The sequence below is a fragment of the Nerophis ophidion genome, linkage group LG11 (genome assembly GCF_033978795.1).
Source record: "Nerophis ophidion isolate RoL-2023_Sa linkage group LG11, RoL_Noph_v1.0, whole genome shotgun sequence".
Classification (NCBI taxonomy): domain Eukaryota; kingdom Metazoa; phylum Chordata; class Actinopteri; order Syngnathiformes; family Syngnathidae; genus Nerophis; species Nerophis ophidion.
The window spans coordinates 48035216-48062704 of NC_084621.1; the positions used below are offsets into that span (position 1 = coordinate 48035216).

A 27489-nucleotide genomic window follows, 5' to 3' on the forward strand; every position below is an offset into this window, starting at 1 on the left:
CCAAACAAAGTGACTTATCTAATAACCAACCTAGAATTGCATCAAACCAATATGCCTTCCAGCCCTACCAACAAAAAGACCTACAAACCTAACTACTTACCTTCTATACCTACTCAATCTGCTAACCTACCTTCCTGCCTGCCAACCCTCTAACATCCATCCATCCAACCCTGATGGTCTTTCATTGCAACATTAAAGGGGTGTTGCATTCATTTGCATTTTTATTTCAAAAATGTCTCCTCCTCTCATGGTGCACTACTTATTAGCGCAGGAGATTCTCCAGAGAACAGTTTTTTGGAATGTGAGGGGGTGGGATTGTGTGTCAGGGGCGGATCAATCCTATTTACATGCAGTTTGCACATTAGATTTCCAAATCTCAAATTATGGAAAAAATGTTTGGTGGGGGAAAAAAAAACAGGAATAATATTGTTGTCAAAGAATAGCTAATACGCTGTTAAATAATGTAACATGTCGGAATATAACCATATGCATCTTGAGGACACGGTGGAGAATACCATGTAATCTGAAAATAAAAGAGTATATTATACTTTCTCTCATGTATTGTATATTATGAATTAATAGTCACTTTGACAACGTTTCTATAAATGTATTTTATAAATGCCAACAATTTAGACGGATAGATAGTACTTTATTGATTCCTTCAGGAGTTCAATGACATTCTTAACCATTTCCAAATAGTTTTATATATATATATATATATATATATATATATATATATATATATATATATATATATATATATATATATATATATATATATACATACATATATATATATATATATATATATATATGTATATATATATATATATATATATATATATATAAATATATATATATATATATATATATATACATATATATATATATATCACCTATTGTAAAGCCCCCCTCTCCTCCCATCAGCCACCCTCTGAGCTAGTGTGAGACAATATGTTGTTCTAATATGCTAATTCTTCATTAAGGATTCTGTGAAAATGAGTGTGTGAGATCACCACATCATTAAAAGTTAGCATTAACAATGTAGTATGCTAATCAGGCCAGATGGAGCCATTCTGTTTGTGTGAATTGACTCCATTTTCCTCTTTGCCACCACACACAGTGGGATCATCTTTGCAGGTCTTCCATAAGGAATGATAATATTGGTCTGCTAAATATGTTGTTTTTAACATATGACTGCTTGACTATTTTATTTGAATTGATCATGACTTCTCAATATGCTTTAAAGGATATGCTAATGAGTGATTTTCTTTCAGGATACAAACTATTACCCCATGAGTATTAAACCCTGACTTTTGTTCGCCTTTTCTGCTTTTCTGATTATTACAATAAATACATTTGCATTTCTAAAACATGTTAATTAATTGAATGATTGTAGAAAAACACTTATTGTATATATGTATCCTGTCACAGTGTGGCCTGGCATTGTTGTTGTAAGCCCAGGATGCAAAGACTTAGGCTATGTCTACACTAAGCCAGATAACCCCTTAAACGAATAACTATTTCGAATAACGACTAACTATTTCAACCGTTTCTACCACACCAAACCATCCTTTAAGGCAGGGGTCACCAACGCGGTGCCCGCGGGCACCAGGTAGCCCATAACTGGCCTGTTCTAAAAAAAGGTCAAATAGCAGCACTTACCAGTGAGCTGCCTCTATTTTTTAGATTTTATTTATTTACTAACAAGCTGGTCTCGCTTCGCTCAACATTTTTAATTCTAAGAGGGAAAAAACTCAAATAGAATTTGAAAATTCAAGAAAATGTTTTAAAGACTTGGTCTTCCCTTGTTTAAATTAATTCATTTATTTTTTTACTTTGCTTCCTATAACTTTCAGAAAGACAATTTTAGAGAAAAAATGCGACCTTAAAAATGATTCTAGGATTTTTAAACACATATACCTTTTTACTTTTTAAATTCCTCCGTGTTCTTTCCTGACAATTTAAATCAATGTTCAAGTTTTTTTTTTTTATTGTAAAGAATAATAAATACATTTTAATATAATTCTTCATTTTAGCTTCTGTTTTTTCGACGAATAATATCTGTGAAATATTTCTTCAAACTTATTATGATTAAAATTCCCCAAAAATATTCTGGCAAATCTAGAAAATCTGTGGAATCAAATCAAATATTATTTCAAAGTCTTTTGAATTTCTTTTCAAATTTTTGTTCTGGAAAATCTAGAAGGAATAAGGATTTGTCTTTGTCAGAGATATAGCTTGGTCCAATTTGTTATATATTCTAACAAAGTGCATATTGGATTTTAACCTATTTAAAACATGTCATCACAATTTTAAAATTAATCTTAATCAGGAAAAATTACTAATGATGTTCCATACATTCTCTTTTGATTTTTTTCAAAGAGATTCAAATTAGCTGGTTTTTCTCTTAATTTTTTTCGGTTGAATTTTAAATTTTAAAGAGTTGAAATTGAAGATAAACTATGTTTCAAAATTTAATTTTCATTTTTTTTCCTGTTTTCTCCTCTTTTAAACCGTTCATTTAAGTGTTTTTTTTAAATCATTTATTCCCTACAAAAAACCTTCCATAAAGGAAAAAAATGTACGTCGGAATGACAGACATAAATACCATTTATTTTTATATATATATAGGTTTATTTATTAAAGGTAAATTGAGCAAATTGGCTATTTCTGGCAATTTATTTAAGTGTGTATCAAACTGGTAGCCCTTCGCATTAATCAGTACCCAAGAAGTAGCTCTTGGTTTCAAAAAGGTTGGTGACCCCTGGTTCAAGGTAACCCTCCTCGTAGAGTTTTTCACGTGGGTAAGTGCGCCGTGTATTTCTTGAATCTCCGGCTCTCAGCTTTGTGTGGACTCATTGATTGTTTACAAAGTGAGTTTGGAGAGGAAGTGAAGTCAGAACGACCGCGCCCCACACAAGAAGTGACGTCAGAAAGAACGCGCCACAGCCAGCTTCATAACAACCGTAGCTAACCACTGGAAGGATAAAGGCGAGTCATCCATACATGCCCGCGTTTCTCATTCTTCTACATGTACAGACGCTTGTGGAAATCACACGTGACTACTTTAAGAGAAGGTGATTGCTGCTATTTCGGATACATCACAAGAGAACTTTTGAATATCCAGGCCAGCTGTGATTCTACTTACCGAAAAACGTAGTCCATTTGTCGAAGGAATCACAACAAAAATGTGGGCTCCCGTGTATGTCATAAAAAAGGTAGCGTGTGCTTTGAATTACCTGGCCGTCGAGTGAAGACTGACTACGGAAAACAACGAATGCATTTGGACTGGCAAAGCAGACTATCAGTTATTGTCCGCCAGACTCAACGTCCAGAGTATATAAAGTCACCAAAAACCAATGAAGAATGAAAGTGAAGGCAAAAGAGTAAGGGGTGTCCTGACCAGACCTGTAGATACATAGATTGATTGTTGTAAAATGTTCTTTAGTACATTGTTTTCATGTCTAATAAATATTTGATTAATTTATGATGGCTAAGGTGTGATTCACTACAATAGGGCCCCACAGCACACTGGATTCCAGATAATTGAAATACTACAACACTGGATATTGTTCAGATAAGTCAAATTTAATTTAAGAACTTGCACAAAAAGCAACACTGGAGATGACAATGACATGCGCATTTTCCGCGCATGCGTACTATGTCGCGTTGCGCCGGCAGACGGATGTGGAAGGGGGTCTTATACAACCATTGTTTGTGTGTGTGTGGACAGGGATAAGGTTGGGTGGGATTTACCCTGGATAAACAGGCCTTATAGTGAGGTGCAGGTAAAAGTCATTTTATTAGGAAACTCAGGAAACACCAACATGGGCACAAAGGTGGACCACAGGTGAACAAAACACTTTGTGATGCAAGGCAAGACAAAATAGCACAAACAGAGCGTACATCCAGGATATATAAACAACAAACCAGCAGCATCTGATAAATTATGCTGGAAGATAAACCCTCCTGATTGGCAATCAGGGGCAGGTGAGCCTCCTAATTGCCAACCGGGAACAGGTGAGAAAAAGCGCTCAGAGCAGGGGTAAAGTCACCAACTGACATGCTAACATAGTAAGTAGAGGTAAGAAATCACAGTGCAAACAGGAAAATACAAAACAAGTCCAAAACAATTCTGATGGAGAGTAACCGCAGACATAATTGGAAAAAAAGGATTCTCCTTTCAAGTTCAATGGTATTTTTTATGTAACTATTATCATTTATCATTTGGAAAAAAATACAATAGAATGTACTACAAACAAATACAGTAGTTTTATGAAAAACATTTAATAATAATGTACAATATGTACATCTTCCAGTATACTAAAGAAGACTTAGAAATAATTTTTGGTGTTTTCTAATTGGCACTTTTCCGTCTCAGTAGGGATGATGTTCGAAATCAGTTCTCCCGGATGTTCGATAAGAAAAGAACCGATTCCATGGACTCAAATCCCTTTTGGAGAACCGGTTCCTGTTATCGAGGCCACTATAGTAAAGAAAAAGAGTTGGCTCTTTATTCGAATCCCTGGGAAGGAATTCCTTCCCACGTACAGGAATTTTTGCAATTATTGCCAAGCTTCACTCTCATGTAAGGGGGGAATAATTGTTGATTGATGACTGTGGTGTTCTTAGTGTCGTAGTGTGTGTAGTTAGTATGTTCCAATAGCAGAAGTGCACTTTTTAGAGAGCTGTATTATTTTCAGTTTTGTGCCCAAAGGACTGCTTTTATTTAACACTATATTATTATTTATACACCTATGGTGATCACAGAGACAGGTTGTTTTTGTGTTACTGTATATATTTGTTTTTCTGAAAAATCCCACTTAATGTACTTTGGGTAACAATAGTCATATATTTTTTTTAGGGGAGTAACAGTCAATATTTATTTATTATATATTTTCTTATAAAATAAAAGTGAGCTTTTGTTAAACCAAATATTGTGTTTTTTTCATATACAACAACCTATCTGGATTTGATAAGAGAATCGATAATGAATCGGTTTGATAAGAGGATTCGAAAATGGGCTCGAACTTGATAATTTTTTATCAATCATCCCTACGTCTCAGAAGACCTAATATTTCCAATGAGCTGGATGAGCGTAATTAAAACCATTCCTTTGATTTTCGTATAGAAGCCAGTAATGGTGTTGAAAAAGCGGATATGTCTACTTAAGCTACTGCCCACAATCAGAGTAGTGGGGGAGAAGAGTGGACGCTTTTCAGGCAAAGTGCCAGGACAGTCATACCACTGTGAGCCACCGACTTCCCATCAGACTCTCACTGGCCAGGCCTAGGCTGGGCAGCACCCGGACTAGAAGATGTGATAAACCACCTGGACTTGCTGCAAGCTCGTAACATAAAGCATAACATATAGCCATTTTGCAAAATACTTGCAAGTTGGGGTACTTGTAAGTTGAGGCACCATTGTATGAGAATATTATAATTGTTACAGCAACCATGATTTTGTTAAAGTTTCTACTACATTTCCAAAGACTGTTAGTGGGGAATGTTCTGGTACACCAGCTTTATATCCCATGGTATATTTTAAGAGCTTTAGTACGCTTTGTTTTTCTAGCTTTAGCCAAGCTCTGCTCTTGGGAGGTCCAAAAGTTCCTTCTTTGGGCTTGAACTTATTTTTTTATCTTCTTTTTTTTTTTCATTGTAATTTTCAAATTCCATCCATCCATTTTTTACCGCTTGTCCCTCTCAGAGTCGCGGGGGGTGCTGGAGCCTATCTTTCTGTTATAATTCCCAGGATAATTTAAACTCATCACATTAAAGAAAAATGGACAGAAAGTCATTTTAGAAAGTTGTAATGGTCCTTTGTAAGAGATAGTGTATAATGCAACAACAGAAATAGGGGCCTTTTTTAAGAATGTGTCCATTCTCCATTAGCAAACCTTGTACATTTAAAATCTCTCCAGAGTCAATAGCCTCTGTATGCATTCATTTAAATTCATAACCTTTCAATTCTAACAATTAATAATGGTTGGTTGATTAATTGTATTTATTCAGTTTCCAGTAAAGGGCTAATTACTTGTGGGCCATTACACAGAATCTGTGCTCTTTAATTATTGTTGCTCACTCAAAATTAACTTAAAGGGGAACTACGATGATTTTAATCTACATTTACAACACTTTGCTGTGGTTTAGATAATACGAATTGGATATGCATTGATGTAAATTCTGGGTGAATTTTGAGCCACAGTCAATTTTAAACCAATTTTTTTTTAAATATTCGATTCTGGAGGCGTTCGCACATTACAAATTCAACCACGCCCCATCCTCTCCAAAAGTATGATAATTTATCCTTTGAAAATGATCACTGTTTAAATATATATTTTGAAGTTGTCACATAATTTTTTGGGTCCAGGCACCTTGAAAATAAAGTTCATAAACTTTATATAGATTGACCCAGACACAAGATTATGTACACTTGCACATTCTCTGACTGATTCAGAGAATGCCTAAAAACAGCTAGTTCTAGCAGCATTCACTGTATGTCACTGCATGTCACACATCAATGTTATTATGAGCATCCATTCATTCATCTTTTTACCGCCTATCCAAATGTGGGTCTCGGTGGCAGCAGTCTCAGGAGTAAAGCCCAGACTTCCCTTCCTCAGCCACTTTTTCCAGCTCCTCCCAGGGTTCTCAAGGCATTCCCAGACTAGCTTGGAGAAATAGTACCCCGACGGGTCCTGGGTCTTACCCGAGGCCTCCCACAGGTCAGATGTGCCCTAAACACCTGTAAGTCTACAAAGCACACGTGGGTTGGTTGGTTGGGCAAACTCCCATGCACCCTCGACGATCCTGCCGAGAGTTTAAAGCCAGTCCACAGTTTCACGTCGGGGATGAAAACCACACTGCTCCGTGGATCGACTATCCTGCATAGCCTCCTCTCCAGTACACCTGAATAGACCTTACCGTGAAGGCCGAAGTGTGGGATATCACCTTCCGGTACCCCTTCTTAAAGAAATGAACCACTCTACCAATCCCAACTGCCCCCAATGTCAACGCAATGATGCAGAGTCTTGTCAACCAAAAGAGCCCCACAGCATTCCGAGCTCTAAGGAACTTGAGGAAATCACACGTGACTACCTAAAGAGAAAGCGATTGCTATTTCGATACATCATAAGAGAACTTTCAAATATCCAGTCAAGCTTGAGTTTTGCAACTGCCGAAGCTACTCACCGCTTAGCCTGTCGGTAAATGCCGGCTGCCTCGGGAGTCTCACGAGCCAAAACGACTACTTCAGCTGGACGACGTCCCTCACAAGCAGGTTCTAGGAAAACCCTCGTGACATGTTCAACGTTCCTCCGGAAGCGGGAATTTTAAACTGTCTCTAACGGGGGTCGATTCTGCTAGCAGACCCTCACACTGCGTTTAGCCCTGCCAGCTCTGACTGGCATCCTACCCCACCATAGAAGCCAATTTACCACCAGGTGGTGATCGGTAAAAAGCTCCTCCCTTCTCTTCACCTAGTTCCCAAAACATCAGATCGCAAATCCGATGACACAACCACAGAGTTGATCATTGAACTGCGGCCTAATGTGTCCTGGTGCCAAGTGAACATATGGACACCCTTATGTTTGAACCGTTATGGATGATCTGTGACGAGCACAAAAATCCAATAACAAAACAGATCGGGGCAGCCATTTCCCCTAATCTCGCCAGGTTTCACTGACATTGCCAATGTGAGCGTTTAAGTCCCCCACCAGAACAAAGGAATCACCTGGGGGGGAGCACTTTCCGGTACTCCCTTTAGTGAACCCAAAAAGGCTAGTTACTCTGTGTTTTGGTGCGTAAGCACTAACAACAGTCAGGACACATCCTCCCACCCGGTGGCAGAGGAAAGCTGCCCTCTTGTCTACTGGGTTGAACTCTAATTTATAGCCTCTGAGCTGCGGGGCAACAAGTCTTGCCACCCCTGCCCCTCGAATCTCAATGCTGGCCACGCCAGAGTGGAAGAGAGTCCAGCCCCTCTTAAGAGGACTGGTTCCAGAGCCCTTGCTGTGCATCGAAGTGAATCCGACTCGATTCAGACGAAACTTCTCCACCTCGCACACCAGCTCAGGCTCCTTTCCCCTGCGAAGGTGATGTTCCACCTCCCAGGAGCTGGCTTTTGTGGCCGAGGATTGGCCCGCCAAGGGTCCTGCCTTCAACTGCCGTCCTGCCCACTTTGTACCCGACCTCCATGCCTCTATTATGAGCATACCACAATTCGATTAAAAGAGCTCCTCCCCCTCTGGGTAAGAGCATGATTTAATGTCTAAATAACTACATCCACCTTGCTATGACGTCAGTAAGTAGCCAGCTGCAAAACCCAGCAAAAAGAAGCATCCAAAACTGCATGCAAACTCACGCTAAAATGCATAAACCTTAGGTTTTGAGACTTTAATAACATTGACTTGAGTAGCCAACATTGTAAAAACATTTATAAATCACAAAAGACCAAAATCATTTAAATCCTTTAAATGTATACTGATTTTTAACTCAAAATCTGATAACCCATTGAACTACTCAAAATGTGTATTGTCTAATCTCAGGCAACATAGTGTCTTTAGTACAAGGTTCTATGGTGAAAATGACTTATTGGCGTAACAGGACAGAGAGTAACTGGATCGACTTTTTAGCATAACATTATTTAGTTTCTGCAAGGTTTTAATCTGTGCCAGGTTATGGTGATATATTTTATATGAATGCTACTCATTCTTGTTTTCAGATGGTGGACTGTGTTTACCATCGTTCTTTGAGGTTATTCACAAACTGTAGAGCCATGACACTCCACTGTGACTTGAACTCTCAGGTGGGATGGCCTTCTATGTCCATGAGGAGGCAGTGTCATTGGTACACTTTTATTTACAATGCTCTTCTGGGACTATGGCCCGATTACATTTGTACATTGATGTCACAGAGAAATACAAACTCTTATGCACAGAGAGCCAACAATCAGCCGTTGCTCTCTGTCCCTATTTGTCGAACTGAGCTAGGGAAAAAAAACTTTTGTCCATGCAGCTCTTTGTGCTTGGAACATGTTACAAAGAGACTGGGAGCTATCTGAATTTTTATCCTTAAGTGTGAGAGCATTTGAAGGAGCCTCAGTTATCTGTAACTAATTTATTTGATGTCCATCCTATCATTTTAATGTGTAAAGTGAATGTAATTGTATGTGTAACGTTGCTGCCTCTTGGCCAGGACTCCTGGCCAAGAGTTTTTTTTTAATCTCAATGGGATTTTTTCCTGGTTAAATAAAAACAATAATACAATAAATATATGCTAATAGCAACTTGACACAGAGCAAATAAGTTTGATTCAACAAAAAACATTATTATACTATAATTTGGCTAACAGGGCTGTGCTACGATGTTATGTACCTTAAGAAAAAAAAATTTATGTTTTTAAAGTGAGACACCATGTGGACTATACACATACGGACACTGTGTGAAGATTACAACTTCTTTAATGTAGATGAGTGAGGTATATGTGCAGGGAACCATTTTCAAGTAGCCTTTGTCATTTGACACTCAAATTAAAAATATTTTTTTGCAAATGGAAAGTTTATTTACATGTGGATGACAATTACCAATGTTTACACATGTGATTAAAAACACAGAACTGATTAATTCCAAAATATGTATTATTTCCTCGTTTTTTTTAAAGTCAGAAAACAGCAAAAGATTGACCGGTGTCCCAGAATTAGAGATTTCAATGTTCCTGAAATGATAATCCACAATGATGGTAGGTATTGAGCCCTTCTATCTATATAGAGTCTAAACTGGGACCACTCTCTCACTCAGCCATTATCTTGTCAACATGAAGTCACTGTTCCATCCAACCCAAATGATGTCATTTCCTTCAAAAACAACCCCAGCTTCCTCTCCAGAGTCCTTATCAGTTGAGTTTATCCTGTCGATTGCCCTTGAAGTGCAGATTTTGGTGTTCCCCTCTTCCACCGCACACATCCAAACCAAGTATTAGCTTTTAATTACATTCTGCTGATGAACCGAACGATTGACTTTTCAATAGTCTCTGTTTCCATTTCTACAAGTGCTGCCAAAAAATAGAAATAGATACTGCTCCAGAGCAAACTGACTCAGATGTGATCAATCACTGCGAATGTGCGGACTCTCCTCCAGCCACACCGACTGACTCACTGCTCAGTCCAACTAAATGAAAACAGCTGGCATTGCAGAGGCTCTGTGTTTGCACAGCAGTGTGTCTTAAAGGTGCAACCAAAACCAACACTGATGTCAGTATCAAAGAATATCAAAGTCTGTCTTTGACCATTTTAAGCTTATGCTAAGCATTCAAGAGACGCATTGAAGGTAATCTTGCATTTTTTTAATAAGTCAGGTTAAAGCAAAACAATTGTGGACGCTTAGAAGAGGTTAAATGGAGTGAGGCACAGCTGCAGCTAGCATGCAACTACATGGGCTGGGTTGTTTTCAGCCAATTTAATCACAGCCTAGATGGGCTTTTAAGCTGCCGTTTGCTGAAAAAACAAGTGGAAAAAGTTCTGTTTTCATTGCAATCACCTCTCCTGGCTTTGGTTTTTTTTAGGGGAGGTTGATACGGGCTCTGAGTTTGCTACACACCCATTTGTTTTCTCATTTCTTCACCACGTGTTATCAGCTGAGCCGTGAATGTGGGAAAACCCCTTAGGCTGAATGACATCATTCCCTGTGTAAAGTTGGATGCCGTTTACCATACTGAGGTGTAGCCAGGGGAATGTAGGAAGTGAGACCAACTGATGTTGAAAGAAATTTAAAAAAAAAAAGCAATATCCCAAAAAACGTGTAACTATAGTCACCGTTTCTGTTATAAAGCAAATCCTCTCTGTTCAGACAACTTTGAATTCTATGATTGAATATGTTATTCGGGCAGACTCTCTTGGCACGACTTGCCTGATGGATACTCTCCTTAGAGACTTTCTCAAAGGTTGGGCAAGTTAGCAAACCACAGAGATGAGGTTCAGATGCCAATTTATATGGAATGACTTTGAATAAAGTACAGTCATCAAACATTTGTAGAAAAGCTTTATTGACCTGATATTGAAACATCCGTTTAGCAATCCATGTTCTATACCAGGGGTCGGGAACCTTTTTGGATGAGAGAGCCATACAAGCCAAATATTTTTAAAAGTATTTCTGTGAGAGCCATTTATATATATATATTTTTAACACTGAATACAACTATATGCGTGCATTTTTAAGAAAGACCAACCTTTTTAGAGTATGATAAGTCTCTTCCTTTTTAATAACATTGTTATTCTGAGGCTAACCAACAATAAATAAAATACTTCTTACCATTAATGCGACTTTTTGAACAGGTGCGGTAGAAACCGGATGGATTGATGAAAATGCATGAGAATGTTTTATATTTTGAACGTTATGTTTGAACTTGTGATTACCAGCGGAATTATTCATTATTCATCGTGTTACCATGAATTGATTTACGTGGACCCCGACTTAAACAAGTTGAAAAACTTATTCGGGTGTTACCATTTAGTGGTCAATTGTACGGAATATGTACTGTACTGTGCAATCTACTAATAAAACGTTTTAATCAATCAATCAATCAAGCAAGGTCAGCTAAGATTTATCTTAGAGCCAGTTGCAGTCATCAAAAGAGCAACATCTGGCTCTAGAGCCATAGGTTCCCTACCCCTGTTCTATACAGTCATTCCTTGCTATATCACACCTCAAAAGACTATAAAAATGGGACCCATTTCCTCACTCAGCATCAAGGGTTGGAATTGGGAGTTAAATCACCAAATGATTCCTGAGCGTGGCCACCGCAGCTGCTCACTGCTCCGCTCAACTCCCAAGGGTTGAACATAGGGTTGGGTCAAGTGCAGAGGATAATTTCACCACACCTGGGGTGTGTGTGACTATCAATGGGACTTTAACTTTAAAAAAAAAAAAAAACATATTCAGCATGTTTAGGCCTAACTTAAATTGATTTTATTTTTGTATTTGATATATTACAGTGTAGCATTTGTTGTATTTTCTATTATATTTTACCGATAGATAAAGATAGCGGAACTTCTGTGTTGGTGAGCTTTGTAAAATAACCAGACATGCATTGTTAGCAAGATGGAATGCAAAGAAGTAACAACAAAGCTAACGATCGTACAATTTTTGCCAGTGATTTCATCACATGGAAGCCCAGTTATAATCCAGAGGAACTGCCCAGAATGTGACAAAGTACTTCCACATCATGTTCGGGCAATGGCCATAGCAATGATGCTTGGAGGATCCTTCGGGCTACCAGTGAGTTCTGTAATCTACAGTAGAACATACTTAAGGCTATTATTGGTGAAATGAGTGTAAGGGGGACTTTATGAGGATTATTTCAAGTTTCAAAAGCGCTAATAATGTTAAAAATGTCAGGCTTGACACCGACAGTTTGTTTGTGTTTTATTTTTTCCTGTGTGTGTGTAGTATTTCCTGTCTTTAGTTCCTGTCAGTGCTCTTATTTTGTCTGTTTCCTGTCTTTCTCCCTAAATGCTGTGTCTCCTCAGCTGTGGCTGATTGGCACCTGGCCACACCTGGTGTCAATCAGCCCGCTCGTATTAAGACCTGTCTTCCCATCCAGTCAGTGGTGGATTATTGTCGATGTCACTTCCGTATTCTCACTCCTGTTGTGTCGTGTCGTGTCATCGCAGCGTAGTGGTAAGCTATATTTTGGTATCTGTTTGTAGCTTACTGTCTTTTGTTCCCTGCTTCCGTTTTGTTTTCATTCTACAAGTAACGTCTTCTGTTTTCCTGCTCGCTACCCGCTAGCTTCCACGCTAGGCCCTTTTGTTTTTGCTAGCTTCCATGCTAAGGTCATTTTTTATCTAGGTCCCATGCTAGCTCTTTTAGTTTTGTTATCTGCCTCGTGCCCTTTTTTTGTTGTACCCCTTTTGTTCTTGTTATAGTATTTTAATTAAAACATGTTTACCTGCAAAATGCCTGCCTCCTTCTCTGCATCTTGGGGTTCGTCACAAACTAACTTTGACATATTTAGAAGGTTGTTTTCAGTTTTTTATGCCATATGTAAATATTCAGTGTATTATTAATAATTCTACTTTGCTGAATTTTGTTCATCACAGTCACGTGCGTTACCAGTTGACTGCGATAAATGAGGGACAACTGTAACGCCTGTCCTCATTATGGTCACAGGTAAACTGGAGCCTATCCCAGTTGACTTCTGGTGAGAGGCGGGGTATACCCTGGACTGATCGCCAGCCAATCGCAGGGCACAAACAACAGCCAAACAACCATTCACACCACATTCATAGACTCATTTATAAGGCGGATGGCAGAGTGGCCGTGCCAGCAACCTGAGGGTTCCTGGTTCAATCCCCACCTTCTACTAACCTCGTCACGTCCGTTGTGTCCTTGAGCAAGACACTTCACCCTTACTCCTGATGGGTCGTGAAAGGGCTTTGCATGGCAGCTCCATCCATCAGTGTGTGAATTCGTGAATGTGGAAATAGTGTCAAAGCGCTTTGAGTACCTTGAAGGTAGAAAAGCGCTATAGAAGTATAACCCATTTACGTTTTTTATACACAGATTAACCTAAAATAATAACTCTCGCACGCACAGAAAAACAAGTAAATATCCATCCATCCATCCATCTTCCGCTTATCCGAGGTCGGGTCGCGGGGGCAGCAGCCTAAGCAGGGAAGCCCAGACTTCCCTCTCACCAGCCACTTCGTCTAGCCCTTAGAATACAGTGACCTGGATGAATGAGAACAATTGCAGTCAAGTCTTGAAAAATAAGCTTCCAAAACTAATCTTGAAAAATATTTCCTTTATGGAGCATTAATCCCTCTAAAGTTGCACAAGTTAAAATAAATGAAAGCAATCATAGATCTAGGTCCTTGGAAAAAAAGACAACTGGGTATTGACCAGGACTAGAATCCGCCTGTTGAGGGCCTCTGTCGATGGAATAGCAATGTGGTCTAAGTATGCGATGTATGTAACGTGTACTTGGAGTCCAATGGATTGAATCATGTTGTCACCCTCATATTTTTGTACAACACAAATGTGGCGTGTTGTCTTTTGTTATCAATCATTAAAGGCCTACTGAAATGAGATTTAGTAGAGAACATCGACGGTAAAGTTCGCAACTTTTGGTAATAATAAAAAAGCCTTGCCTTTACCGGAAGGAGCAGACGATGTGCGCGTGACGTCACCAGTGTGAGGGTTCCTCACATCCTCACATTGTTTATAATCTGAGCCTCCAGCAGCAAGAGCTATTCGGACCGAGAAAGCGACAATTTCCCCATTAATTTGAGCAAGGATGAAACATTTGTGGATGAGGAAATTTAGAGTGAAGGTCTAGAAAAAAACAAAAATAAAAAAATAAAGTTAAGAAAAAAAGGCGATTGACTTGGGAGCGATTCAGATGTTTTTAGACACATTTACTAGGATAATTCTGGGAAATACCTTATCTTTCTATTGTGTTGCCAGTGTTTTAGTGAGTTGAATAGTACATGATAGTCGGAAGGGTGTGTCCACTGGTGTGTTGACGCCAGTCTCTGAGGGAAGTCACGTACAAAGCTGCAGCAGGACAGAAGCTCCGCTGATCTCCGGTAAGAGGCGACTTTTTACCACAATTTTCTCACCAAAAACTGCTGGTTGACAAGTTGTCGGGAACCATGTTCGCTTGACCGCGCTGATCCTTAGTAAAGCTTCACCTCCGGGAATTTTAAACAAGGAATCACCTTTTGTTTGTGTGGCTAAGGGCTAAAGATTCGCATCCCCATCTTTGTACTTTGACTTCTCCATTATTAATTGAACAAATTGCAAAAGAGTCAGCAACACAGATGTCCAAAATACTGTGTAATTGCGCGATGAAAAGAGACGACTTTTAGCCGTAAGTAGTGCAGGGTTAATATGTCCCCTCCAACCAATAACGTCACAAACACGCGTCATCATTTGCGTCATCAGTCCGCGACGTTTTCAACAGGAAACTCCGCGGGAAATTTAAAATTGTAATTTAGTAAACTAAACTGGCCGTATTGGCATGTGTTGTTGCAATGTTAATATTTCATCATCGATATATAAACTATCAGACTGCGTGGTCGGCAGTAGTGGGCTCCGGTAGGCCTTTTTTTATTTTTTATTTTATTTTTATTTTTTCTTATTGAGATCCAGCATCAGACATTTCCATCCACTAAATCATATTCACATACATCACACAGCCGTTGTCTGCCCTAAATGTCAAAAGTATTTTTGTTTACCACCCAGACCCCAAAGAAGAGAAAAAGGAACAGAGATAACAAAAACAAGGTAGTATCTACACATACATCAATTAAATCAGCAAAAAAATAGATAATACATTAATAATAATTAACAGAAATAAAATAAAATAAATATATACAGATACTTACATGTATATATACACATATAGGGAGTAATCTTTTATTTATTTATTTATTTTTTTTAAACAGTACACTAATTCCACAGATTTAAGTCAGGTCTATGGGGCGTGACATAATTGACCCAGTTTTTCAGTAGGCCTTTAAAGGGATAGTTTGGTGTTCTGTGCAATGCTGCAGACTTTACAACTTCAGTGGGGTTGTATCTGTGATTTATCTGCTAGTAAGATTGATTCAAATGTTGAAAATACTAATATCAACATGGATTTTAATAACACATATTTACAGCTGATATCATGTTCTATCAGTTAGGGTTGCTTTTAATATGTGCAAATGAGTCCACATGCATACTGTACCTACACATACTTTCAGCATTACTAGCTGTAGAAAATGTCATCCTATAAAATATCTCGGTCATGCTGACATTCAGGGCAATATCGATGCATTCTAATGTATCTAAAGAAATTGATTTTAAGATTCAAATCGATTCCCTTCCAAGCAGCCATTTTGCACTCTGGCCTAGTCAGCTGTTTAGTGTTAAAACAGCTTGAACAGCTTGGGATCTCCTCCAATGAAAGTCATCCTTGTTAACATTTCACAGTGGCACTTTTGAATATGACAAAACACATTTTAGAGGCAAAGTAAACAGACAAAGTTAATAAAATCCCCAAACAGCACCAGATGTCAACATTTCTGGAGAAAGTTTGTTTCTAATAAAAAACATTTTCCTCAAGGCTTTTAAAATTAGCAAAATCTAATGACAGTGTTGTTTCAGTTAGGGTCACTGAGTGCAGATTTAATGAAGGTGCACCGTACTGAATATTAATTGTTTTAAATGAAGGCAAATGTGTCGAGGAGTTTTTAAATTGGGTGTTAAGTTGTAATTCAAGGTAACACTGGCTCTTTATACTTTGTCCAATTACCCACAGTGAGCAAGACGCCCAGAGGCAAAGTGATAAAATGTATAGTTTTAAAGAGGAACCCGACTGGAATATAAAAGGGGAATCAACTGCGATTAAATGGGATTAACAACGGAGATGGTGCTGTTTTTGTGAAGCTGGCTTTTATGAGATCCTGTAACCGACTCAGTGGAAACTTGAGCATGTCTTACCAGTGCAGAATATTAAATACTTTTTTAACATTTAGATTGGCTTATCCCTTATTTAAAAAAGGACCTTATGATTTTAACAGATGATACAATCTGTTACAATCTGGGGCTTCACGGTGGCAGAGGGGTTAGTGCGTCTGCCTCACAATAAGAAGTTCCTGCAGTCCTCGGTTCAAATCCAGGCTTGGGATCTTTCTGTGTGGAATTTGCATGTTCTCCCCGTGAATGCGTGGGTTCCCTCCGGGTACTCCGGCTTCCTCCCACTTCCAAAGACATGCACCTGGGGATAGGTTGATTGGCAACACTAAATTGGCCCTAGTGTGTGAATGTTGTCTGTCTATCTGTGTTGGCCCTGCGATGAGGTGGCGACTTGTCCAGGGTGTACCCCGCCTTCCGCCCGATTGTAGCTGAGATAGGCGCCAGCGCCCCCCGCGACCCCGAAAGGGAATAAGCGGTAGAAAATGGATGGAAAATGGATACAATCTTCCTGGGGAAGTTATGTTTTTAGCTTTTAGGAGTTAGACGTTTTTTGTAAAAACTAAGATGAGACTCGACACCGAAACGTGTTTACTTCACATGATAAATCTGCGGCGCCAATATGAGAACTGGAGCTTCCTGCATAAGCCGAAGTTGTGACCTGCTCCTGTTTAACAGTTTAAAGAGGTGGTGTGTGTGTGGGGGGACTTTAGAAAGGATTACATCATTGTTATCACCACAATGAATACCATACAGACCGTCGTCATCATCACACCTTCAGAGCTCAATACATCAGCATAAAACTCTTAGGATGATTTGAAAGGATGACATCATTCGTTTCCCTACTTATAACTCTCCTGTGTGCAACTCAAGCAAGGAAACACATTTTTTTAACAAAGTGACACATTGGCATTTTTGCAGAATTTGTCATCTGCGCTGTTGTAAAATTCTCACAGAAGAGGCCCAGGAGGAATGCTGACATCATTCTCCTGTTGCAGAACAATGGCTAGAATCCCTAATCCCGACAAGGAATTGACATATGTCTTTACAAATGGAAAAAAATGAAAGCGATGGTTGGCTCCTTTGCAGCAACAGTCAGCTGTCTAGCCTTCTGGAAATAAACTTTGAGAGGGGATTAAAGTGATTCTCCAAGGCAGTGAACCAGAGACACGGTTCATGAACGAGGACTGGAAGGGTTCAGACCTTCCTTATGCAACGCTGTCCCACATTTCTGTGCAACGTTCCATGTGAATCAACACTGTAACATATAAAATCATTTAATAACCCTCTCGAGTCCGATTTCAAACTGCCCTAGGGCTCACAGACAAAATTCCCAGACGTTGGCAGCATAATTTAAAACTAATGATAAACATTTGGAGAAAAAATATTTAAAAAACCTAACCCATCAACTGGCTAACATTGATGAGTTTTTGGAGTTCCACTGGTGGAGTTGCATCCGAAAAGTAAAAACATGGTGGGAAATGATGACCACAGTGTTTGTTTTTGTTTGCTGTCAGCAGTTTCCAAGAAGTGCTCTTGTGTGTGTGTGTGTGTGTGCATTGAAGGTAGATGACGTCCCTCTGAAAAAATGCTTTCACTTATTCACTGTTGCGCCAGATGACATAGCAATGAAGTCATCCTACTTTCAGACAGGTTGCTTTTTTTTGTAGTTGTACCATCGGCGCTGTTAAAATAAGGTGCCTGACACTCTGATTATAGTAATCATAAAATAATATATATCTAGGTCAGGCCTGGGCAATTATTTTGACTTGGGGGCCAAATTTAGAGAAGAAAATGTGTCTGGGGCCCGATATATCTAATTTTAGTAACACTAATACAAAACCTCACAATAATGTCTGATTGAATGCTAAAAACGTTATGACAGACCGCCTTAAAAACAGAATGGATTTTTTTTTTTTTTTTACTGAATAAGACACCCAGAATGTACATGAAAATAAATAATGTGGTATTTACAATATTAACTATAAACGATAAAACACTGAATATTGTCGAAATAAGAACGTCACACCCCATCTCCATCCACATATTTTACAATCAAGCAAAATGCAACAAACAGCGAAATATGAAGGCATAGGGTAAAAAAAATAAACCCACCTACAATCTGATACATCTGATATATCACTAAGCTTTAGAACTTTGTTGTAAAAATCTCCTTCCGCGTCTGTCCCTGACACCAACATTTCAGGCTGGCCGCTCTTGAAACACTCTGTGGAAACGCTCCCCACCCACACTGCTTGGTGCTTCGTTTGAGCTGCTGTGACTTAGATTACCATAGTAACTAATTAGATGACCATAGTAACTAGTATATCAGGCAAAAGTGCACATTCCAACCATTGAAATACTTTGTATAATTCAAGACTTACGGTCATTTGAAAACATCACTGCACATCATAATAGCAGCTACAGTTTCCATCTTAAAGATCTAAAAAAAATATTCGGGAATGTCCGGCCGGCCAGATTGAAAAGCTTAACGGGGCGCTTGTGGCCCCCGGGCCTTAATTTGCCCAGGTCTGATCCAGGTAGTATGTGAGTTTGAGTGTGCATTTTAGCCATGTCATTTTATGCTAACCACTAATCCACAATCCATTTATTGTATCTGCCACTTCATTAGAAGCAAACAACTGCACTGCATGTCACTAAACATGTGGATTTCTTTCTTAATTATATCTTAAAGTGTTGGTAACTGCCTCAACAGTATATCGTTTCATTAGCACTTGGAGGATGCCCAGGCTTCATTGTTGTTTTCCTGCATGAATTTCCCATCATAATTGTATTTGATCCTCTGTAGCTTAGGTAACCAAAATATTAGAAACAGCTCTTGATTTGATGCAGTTCACACTACACTCCTACACATGATTGCCACAATAATGTAAAGAGGTGGGGGAAATAATCAATTTTTAGATGGACGAATATAAACTCGATTAGTAAATGTCGATAATCGATTTATTTATTGTAAATAAAGTAATGCAAGCAGTTCTCACCAAAAGATCTGACCAACTCCTTTATGATAGTGTACGTAAATTTCACTTACGTACACTATCAGGCTTCCTCCCACTTCCAAAGACATGCACCTGGGGATAGGTTGATCGCCAACACTAAATTGGCCCTAGTGTGTGTATGTGTATGTGAATGTTATCTGTCTGTCTGTGTTGGCCCTGCGATGAGGTGGCGACTTGTCCAGGGTGTACCCCGCTTTCCGCCCGATTGTAGCTGAGATAGGCACCAGCGCCCCCTGCGATCCCAAAAGGGAATAAGAGGTAGAAATGGATGGACGGATGGAAGTGTCAGTTTTGCACTCGTTTTCATTAATGTAATAAATGTGGAAATTAGTTTAACTATTTCTTATTACAAATGCCCTATTTTTAAAAGTTGCAAGTGATAAAAAGTAAAACAAAAAAAATGTAACACTGCATCAATACAATTAATTAAAGATGCATCAATAATCAATATTTAATCAAATTTTAGCTCCTTAATCATTATCATAATCGAATTGGAGGTGCCCAAAGATTCCAACAACTAACAAACATGTATGTTGTCATGTCCTGTTACGTCAGGTCATTTCTACTTATTTTTCTGTCTAGTTTATTTTTGTATTTTGGTTACTAGTTCCTCCTATGTTTTGTTAGGTTATCTTCTTGCGTTCCTATTTTGGTTTCTCCTTACATTGCGTATGGGTCTCTCTGCTGTGACCCCACCAGCCAGGCCTTAATCTCTGTAGTCCGCTCCAGCATGGCCTCCAGCTCTGCAGTCAGCTCCAGCTCTGTGTATTGTTCGAAGTGTTCACAAAGTACAAAGAAGAACATTTAGCATAAATATCTTGAACCTTTTTTCTTCTTTTTAAATGAGAAAAAAGAGATGATGAGTATTTATGTGTTTAATATTTGTTCACTTAAGGTATATTTATTTATTTATCATTTTTACCATTTACTTTTTTGTTACAAACAGAGAAGAATGAAATGGGATATAACTTGTTCGAAATAAATCGAAATAAACTGAACCAAACTGTGAGGGTGTCCAAAGTGTGTCCTAAGGGCCATTTGCAGCTTGTAGCTGTTTTTTATTGGCACATTCAAAACAAATAATTACAGAAAGAAAAACAACTAACAATCGATCAAATTTAATTCCTATAGCCCTTAAACACAAGTGCCTCAAACGGCTTTACAAACTCGCAACAACATCCCCTGATCTAAACCCACAACAGGCAAAGAAAAAACGTCAAGCTCCAGACAGGGGAAAAACAAGAAACCTTGAGAAGGAACCACGGATGTAGGGATCCCCCTCCCGGAGTGACCGGCTGCAGTGGATGTTGAGTATGGTAATTAAATACTCTGACCACATATAATATAAGAAAATATAAAACCAGCAGGTCTTATATTCGTCCATGTGATGTCAGATGAAACAATCATTTAGCTGCTTGGCCTCAATACCAAGCAATATGTTTGGAGGAGAAAAGGTGAGGCCTTTAATCCCAGGAACACCAGGCCTACCGTCAGGCATGGTGGTGGTGAAAGTATTATGCTCTGGGCCTGTTTTGCTGCCAGTGGAGCTGGTGCTTTACATGGGACAATGAAAAAAGAGGATTACCTCCAAATTATTCAGGACAACCTAAAATCCTCAGCCCGGAGGTTGGATCTTGAGCGCATTTTAGTGTTCCAACAGGACAATGACCCCAAAAGTGGTAAAGGAATGGCTAAATCAGGCTAGAATTAAGGTTTTGGAATGGCCTTCCCAAAGTTCTAACTTAAACGTGTGGACAATGCTGAAGAAACACGTCCATGTCAGAAAACCAACACATTTAGCTGAACTGCACCAATTTTGTCAAGAGGAGTGGTCAAAAAATTCAACCAGAAACATGCCAGAAGCTTGTAGATGGCTACCAAAAACACTTTATTGCAGTGAAACCTGCCAAGGGAAATGTAACCAAATATTGAAATTTTTGTATGTATACTTTTGACCCAGCATATTTTGTCACATTTTCAGTAGACCAATCATAAATTCATAAAAGAACCAAACTTCATGAATTTTTTTTGTGACCAACAGGTATGTGCTCAAATCACTCTATCACAAAAAAAATAAGAGTTTTAAAAATTATTGGAAATTCAAGACTGCCATGACATTATGTTTTTTACAAGTGTATGTAAACATTTGACCAGGACTGTATATTGGTACAACATCATCTCTTCCCGGTAAGCTCTATGCAGATATACTGGAGAAGAGGCTACGCCGGATAGTCGAACCTCGGATTCAGGAGGAACAGTGTGGTTTTCGTCCAGGTCGTGGAACTGTGGACCAGCTCTATACTCTCGGCAGGGTCCTTGAGGGTGCATGGGAGTTTGCCCAACCAGTCTACATGTGCTTTGTGGACTCGGAGAAGGCATTCGACCATGTGCCCCGGGAAGTCCTGTGGGGAGTGCTCAGAGAGTGTGGGGTAACAGTCTTGTTTTGGCGGTCCACTCCCTGTATGATCAGTGTCAGAGCTTGGTCCGCATTGCCGGCAGTAAGTCGGACCCATTTCCAGTAAGGGTTGGACTCCGCCAAGGCTGTCTTTTGTCACCGATTCTGTTAATAACTTTTATGGACAGAATTTCTATGTGCAGTCGGGGCATTGAGGGTGTCTGGTTTGGTGGCTGCAGGGTTAGATCTCTGCTATTTGCAGATGATGTGGTCCTGATGACTTCTTCTGGCCATGATCTTCAGCTCTCACTGGATCGGTTTGCAGTCGAGTGTGAAGCGACTGGGATGAGAATCAGCACCTCCAAGTCCGAGTCCATGGTTCTCGCCCGGAAAAGGGTGGAGTGCCATCTCCGGGTTGAGGAGGAGATCTTGCCCCAAGTGGTGGAGTTTGAGTACCTAGGAGTCTTGTTCACGAGTGAGGGAAGAGTGAATCGTGAGATCGACAGGCAGATTAGTGCGGCGTCTTCAGTAATGCGGACCCTGTATCGATCTGTTGTGGTGAAGGAGGAGCTGAGCCGGAACGCAAAGTTCTCCATTTACCGGTCGATCTATGTTTCCATCCTCACCTATGGTCATGAGCTTTGGGTCATGACTGAAAGGACAAAATCACGGGTACAAGCGGCCGAAATAAGTTTTCTCTGCTGAGAAGTGAGAAGCTCTGTGATCCAGGAGGAGCTCAAAGTAAAGCCGCTGCTCCTCCACATCGAGAGGAGCCAGATGAGGTGGTCCGGGCATCTGGTTAGGATGCCACCCGAATGCTTCCCTAGGGAGGTGTTTCGGGCACGGCAGACCGGTAGGAGGCCACGGGGAAGACCCAGGACATGTTGGGAAGACTATCTTTCCCGGCTGGCCTGGGAAGCCTCGGGATCCCTCAGGAAGAGCTGGATGAAGTGGCTGGGGAGAGGAAAGTCTGGGCTTCCCTGCTTAGAATGCCGCCCCCGCGACCCGACCTCGGTTTAAGCGGAAGAAGATGGATGGATGGATGGATGGATCATCTCTTCTGAGTGTCATTCCTTAACTACACAGACAAAGGGAAAAAATACAATCAAGAGTCTGTATTAGCTGTAGCTGAGGTGTTGAAGTGGCTCGTCTTATAATGGAAACATGTTTGGATGAACCCAGATGCAAACATCATCTTTTACGCAATCCTGTTTCTGGTGAAATGTCTTAGATTGAAGTCTGCAGAAACAACACCACAATCACAACTGCTAATCTCATATTTGCCTTTTTGGCCCTTTTTTTGTCTTTTAAATATCCATATTTATGATGGAAACTAGAATCCAGCTAACTTCACAGCTCATATGGTGCTGTCTGTCTGCGTCATCTGAGGCACTCACATGGTTCGGCTGTGGTTACCAAACCGGGATTTCTGAATATCCCTCTCCGCAAATTAGGGCCTGCGGGCATTGCCAATCCGAAACACGGTGATAAAAATAAATGACAGTGACATAGGAATAAAAAGCACACGCCCACGAGCAGGAAACAACACATGTTGAAGTTCTCAGAGGAGTGATGACATCATCTGTGACAGATTCTCCAATTGTCTCACCTAACACTGAAAATGGCCACAGAGCCCCTTTTATCTCTGACTAGCATGAGTCACAATGATCTCTATTGAGGCAACGTAGTGCTTGAAGCCGTAAGGGCAGCTGAATCATTTCAGTGACACAAACCATGTGACTTGGATGCCAAGCTCCATTAAACATTTTCTCTGTGTCAGATTCTGAATGATGATCGTACGGTTTGGATCACATAATCACACAGTTATTTAATTAGTGAGTAGAGTCCTGGTATTTTCAGTACACCAATGAAGGATATGTATGACTATGAGGTTTGTTTGTCTGTTATAACTCCATACCACGTCAGAAAACGTGCGTCATAGTCACAAGTCAACAAGGAATGACTCCAAACAAGTCCTTTTGTTACTCTAATTAAACCTCCTGAAGCCCTTATTAAATAAACACAGGTCTCATTAAGTTGTTCATTAAGTAATTTCATCCTTTTATTCCTTCATTAAGTCTCTTTTCATCTCTCCTCTTAGGGACCGTGGGAGTGCTGAGGTGTAAGGGATCATGACCTTAATTTTCTCCAAGACAGACGTTTAATTAACACAAGAGGAATCTTCGCTGGCTACAGACCGACTATTGGAATGTTCAGGGGAATTAAGGTAAAGTGCTAAATTGATGGATTTTTACTAGAATTGTACCATGTTCTTCAAAATTGCATCAATGCTTCTGCAGCATGAGTCCTGATGGCAATGTACTTTTATCGATATAGTTTGCAATAGTCCTCAAAAATGCTACCAGTCAGTGAAACTTAGAACTGAGAACTCAAATAGAATACACCTAATGTTTCTTAAGCCTAAAAAAAAATCAGCTGCTGTACAATTTCATTGTTTAAAAAAGAGTAAACATTTAATGCCAATACCAAAGGTACAAAATCCGACATTATCTTAACTGGACAAAAACAACCAAAACCTAATCAAATTCTATATTTACGATTCGAAGGACCTGATATTGTAAAGGTTTGTGTGTATTCAAACGATGAAAATATTTAATCACAATTAATGGCATTTTCGTGATTAATTGCAACTATGAGTTTTTTATATTTAATAAGTAAAACTTATTAAAACGTACAGCCAACATAGGACTGGGAAATGTGTTTGATTTAGGCAAATGTTTGTTCATTATACATGCTTTTTTAAACATGTCTACACAAAATGAACACAAACATGCATTTATCGGTCCATTTCTGCTCTAATCATTCCTATTACTCAGGTCAGTGGCCTTGTGGTTAGAGAGTCCGCCCTGAGACTGGGAGGTTGTGAGTTCAAACCCCGACCAAGTCATACCAAAGACTACAAAAAATGAAACCCATTGCCTCTCTGCTTGGCACTCGGCATACAGGGTTGAAATTCGGGGTTAAATCACCAAATGACTCCCGAGCGTGGCACACACTGCTGCTCACTGCTCCCCTCACCTCCCAGGGGGTGAACATGGGGATGGGTCAAATGCAGAGGACAACTTTCACCACACCCAGTGTGTGTGTGACAATCATTGGAACTATAACTTTTTAACTTTATAACTCATCAGCCAGAACGCAGATGCTTTTCGACCACTATGGTATGGACTGAGGGTTCCACAGGAAACACAATAATCACACGATTAAAAAACAAAAATGTTACTAACTATGACAGCCTTAAATAAAACATGTGAAAATGTGATGGCACTCGCAAAGCTGATCTACTAAGCTGGGGCGTCAAGGATTCTTGTGAGTCTGTTAAAGAGGATCTATGATGAGTCTAATATACTGTACAATGAATACACTTCCTTGTGGTCTAGATCAGTGGTTCTCAAATGGGGGTACTTGAAGTAAGGTATGCCAAGGGGTACGTGAGATTTTTCAAAAATATTTAAAAAAAAAAGCAACAATTCAAAAATCCTTTATAAATATATTTATTGAATAATACTTCGACAAAATATGAATGTAAGTTCATAAACTGTGAAAAAAAATGCAACAATGCAATATTCAGTGTTGACAGCAAGATATTTTGTGGACATGTTCACAAACTAAGAAAGAAAGAAAGAAATATTGATGTTAAAGATTTCTTTTTTTGTGAAGAAATGTTTAGAATTAAGTTCATGAATCCAGATGGATCTCTATTACAATCCCCAAAGAGGGCACTTTAAGTTGATGATTATTTCTATGTGTAAAAATCTTTATTTATAATTGAATCACTTGTTTATTTTTCAACAAGTTTTTAGTTGGGTTTTTTTTTTACTTTTTTTCCAAATAATTCAAGAAAGACCACTAGAAATTAGCAATATTTTGCACTGTTATACAATTTAATAAATCAGAAACTGGTGTCAGAGTGCTGTATTTTACTTCTTTATCTCTTTTTTCCAACCAAAAATGCTTTGCTCTGATTAGGGGGTACTTGAATTAAAAAAATGTTCATGGGGGGTACATCACTGAAAAAAGGTTGAGAACCACTGGTCTAGATAATCTGTAAAGGATATGCTTTGGTGTAAATTTAGCATACATTGCTCCGCAGTCACTTTTATAAAAGCTGCTGCCTGTCTGTCTGCAAATCTTGTGGAGACTTTCCCTTTGGAATGTAAAGGTAACCCTCCAAAAATATCCAAATTGATCTTCTGGAAAAATACACTGTTAAATATTTATCTTGAAGATAAACATCAAATAAAGGTATTAATTTGGAATCACCAGTTACAATATGAAGTACACTTTCGGATCAATACAGAACTGCATAAAAAAGCAACATTTATCTCACTGCATGTCGCATTTTGATGATATTGTGCGCTTCCCATGTTTAGATTAAATGAATACTTTATACATTATACAATCTCTTTGTTTCCTTAAACTGTGTAGTAATAAATCGTGGTGGCGCCGTCTTTTTCATCAGAGTTTTGCAGCTAATCCAACTTTGTACTTACTGGTCCATTTTGGTCAAAAAGTTCTGTGTAAAATGTTGTGGAGAAGCTAACACATAATTATTTATTCTATAGACTTGTGAGCAGGAGGGCATTAGAAAAGAAGCAATGATAGCAGACGGGGTGGAGACTGGCCGACAGGAGATACCACAAAGTCCTAATAAGCAGGTTAGTATGTCTGTGACATCACAATTGGCCCATTGTTACAAAAACACTCTAGAAGGATGCGTATTAAATACACAACCATAACTGCATGAAAGATCACTCCAAATGCATGACATACCTTATCCAATATCATTATCAGGGGAAAAAAAACATTATCGTACATTTTTGGCAGAGATATTTTGAAACAAATGGAATATGAAGTCAAAAATAGAATCGCCTTTTTTGTCATTGCATTGGAAGTGTAACATAATTTGAGGGTGCTTTCACAAAGCTGCTGTACACCACAAATAATTTAGGAAAGAAAAAGACAGGAACGGCATTTAAAGGAAAAACCAGTGTTTTCCAAAAACTGGAGACGAGCCATGACCCGTCATGGCATGTTTGGACTTTGTTCAATTATGTTCCTGTGTTTTTATTGTTTTACTTAGCACTATACAGCACTCTTATTTTCAGTTCCACTTACTCCTCGTCTCCTTTTAAAGTTAAAGTACCGATGATTGTCACACACAGACTAGGTGTGGTGAAATTTGTCCTCTGCATTTGACCCATCCCCTTGTTCACCCCCTGGGAGGTGAGGGGAGCAGTGGGCAGCAGCGGTGCCGTTCCCGGGAATCATTTTTGGTGATTTTTTAACCACCAATTCCAACCCTTGATGCTGAGTGCCAAGCAGGGAGGTAATGGGTCACATTTTTATAGTCTTTGGAATGACTCAGCCGGGGTTTGAACTCACAACCTACCGATCTCAGGGCGGACACTTTAACCACTAGGCCACTGAGTAGTGTTTTGTCACCAATTATCCAGTCTGAACGCTGGCTCCCTCACCTGCATACTTGCCAACCTTGAGACCTCCGATTTCGGGAGGTGGGGGGTTGGGGCAGGGGCCGTGGTTGGGGGTGGGGCGGAGGCGTGGTTTGGGGGCGTGGTTGGCATTTTTAG

General features: G+C 39.4%; 1 protein-coding gene across 6 annotated transcripts in view; it reads left to right on the top strand.

The window, feature by feature from the left end:
- LOC133562210 (uncharacterized) overlaps window positions 1-27489 on the top strand; it is a 243489-nt gene that overhangs the window by 140763 nt on the left and 75237 nt on the right. For 4 of the 6 annotated variants that reach the window (XR_009808854.1, XR_009808851.1, XR_009808853.1 and 1 more), the window contains one exon: window positions 23979-24104. The exons of 1 other annotated variant lie outside the window; for it this stretch is intronic. The gene's annotated coding sequence lies outside the window, so the exon portion shown is untranslated. Of the gene's footprint in view, window positions 1-23978; window positions 24105-26463; window positions 26557-27489 lie in introns of all 6 variants that reach the window. One more of the 6 variants, XR_009808852.1, reaches the window with a different exon arrangement.